Genomic DNA, 2,500 nt, shown 5'->3' with positions numbered 1-2,500 from the left:
TAATGCGTGTTGCGAAAGGCGAAATATATTAAGGTTTTCTGTTATTCTGAGGAACTCTAGTCTGTTTTTTCTAGCTACAGATATATACGTTAGCTGATATATTTTTCCGGAGGTATCATACGATGTAGTTAAAGTGATCAAATATATCCAATTACCTTTCTTTTTTGGCGACTTTGCCTTCAGTCGTCGTTCCTTTCTCCACGTGTGTACAGTGGGTAGTATTATCCACTTGATTCGTTCTTCTCCCTTTTCCTCTCGCTCTTCCTTTATCATTCGTCTCCCTGTTCCTTTTCCTCTTCCTTTATCATTCGTCTCCGTTCTCCTCTTCCTTTATCACCTGTCCTTCCTGTTGTAATTCGTCGTTCGATCTTTTCCTCCCAGGGTATGCTGCCGAAAACCCTACCGCTGTTAGGTTTAGTTTCGTTTTGTAGCTGTTTTTTTTTCTGGGCGTATTTTTCCTATCTAATTGACCTTCATATGTCGAATATCATTTCTCTCTCTCTCTCCCTCCCCCCCCCATCTCTCTCTCTCTCTCCCTCTCCCTCTCTCTCTCTCTCTCTCTCTCTCTCTCTCTCTCTCTCTCTCTCTCTCTCTCTCTCTCTCTCTCTCTCTCTCTCTCTCTCTCTCTCTCTCTCTCTCTCTCTTTGTTGCCGAGAATGCTGTCTTTATATAATATGTGTTCAACTTCAACTATACATGAATACTAGCTTCACAATGAAACGCCCTGCTGTGCTTTAGGTTTTTTAAATACAATGGAGTATATTTACTCCACTGACACCACAGACTTTGTTGTCTTCCGTACGCTGTTTTATTAACCAGTAGATCTCTTTCTGAATTTGATTTAAGAGCTTTCTAGTCAGAAGAACATACATTGTTTATATAAACTCTCCCCACTTTACATATACTTAAGCTTCGAATGACATTTGAATCGTTAATCATTCGGTATGGAATGTAAATTATCTTTGTATGAGTCGTGTTAAACACAAAGTATAGCAAGGGAATATTAGTTCTAGGCAAATGGCGTCAGTGCGAGTCTGTTGTTTATGCTCTTGGCTAGGAAAGTTATCACCAAATGAAAAAAAAAACATGAATTCATAAGGATAAGAAGAATACCGATATGCGGAGCTGAGGGCAGCCTGAGGTGCGTGGTGTCCAGATACAACGGTAACCCCCAACAAGGTCTATATATATAAGTACAGGTCTCGTCACTTCGGAGTTCTGCGCAGCTTTGGGTGATAAGGCCTATGACGTCACAAGGCGTGGGAAGGAGATCATAGAAAACGGAAGCAAATGAGCAAATACTTAAGTAATTATAGATGCCGGCACGTTGAACGATTTGCATATTGGACAGATTTTACAAGCGATGATTATCAGTGATTGTTTGTAGGTCTATATCGCATATTTTACGGGAATTCATTTTTTTTTTTATTCTCATGCTGCAGCTTGGATACTGCATAAGAAAGAAGTAAAATAAACAAAGATACTGACTCCCAATTGCAACTTCTATCGCCGACACGTTCCCTCTGTACCTTCGGGAGATTAAGAAAATAGATGCTCACCTGTTAATGGTGAAGACGTAAATAGATGTTCATAAAAATGACTCGCGTACATACAGTAGACAATTACACAGGGATGGGCAGCTGTATGAATGTAGGTATATAGATAACTCTTTTTCCAAGTATGTATATATATATATGTGATTTTTTAGAGGTGGGGCTGTTCTAGATCTGCCATCTACTTGGCATGTTAGTAACATTATTAAAGAAACTGGGAAATTTGCAAAATCCTTGAGTTTAGGGATAACTGGGGGTAAATCATGTATAAGATTTTTTAAAATATATAAATCTTTCAAAGAGTTTCAAAACACAAGTTTACGATATGCAGATGGTACACTGGATGAGGTAACAGCCGCATTTAAACAGTCACATGAGAATTGCCAGGTTTAGTTGAGCTTCTTCACAGCTTGGCGTTACAGAATGTACCAACAAATATGATCGTTTTTCTGTTCTATATATCAAAATGATTATTGTTCAAACTCGTCCCAGAGCTAACAGTGCACTGGGAATTATTTAAATAGGATTTTAATTCATGGAAAAATGTCCAAATTCTTTTAGTCATCACAATATTTTACAAGACACATAAATTTCCTTACCTGTGGGGTCACTTCCATAGGATAAATAAACTCCAATAATTTTAGGTAGGATTTGGTAGACACTTTTTTGAAGACAGAAAGTACTTCTATCCAAATTGATCCCAAGTTTACCTAAAATACGCAAGTTTACCCAAAATTCCCAAGAGAGCTTGTCATCTTCCAGTTACTAAAGGTAGTCATAACTATTGATTATGTGTTCACAGGAATAGAATTTGGGTCGGTTTGCATGGATTAAGTTTTCATGACTTTATTTTGACATAAACTTGTATTGGTATTCCCAATGACTGTTGATCTGAACAAGTTTGACACTTTGAATAACAGAGAATATAAATATGGTAATACTCATGA

The sequence above is a fragment of the Penaeus vannamei genome, chromosome 7, assembly GCF_042767895.1.
Source record: "Penaeus vannamei isolate JL-2024 chromosome 7, ASM4276789v1, whole genome shotgun sequence".
Classification (NCBI taxonomy): Eukaryota; Metazoa; Arthropoda; class Malacostraca; order Decapoda; family Penaeidae; genus Penaeus; species Penaeus vannamei.
The sequence above is the reverse complement of the archived record's forward strand: the minus strand, read 5'-3'. Positions refer to the sequence as shown.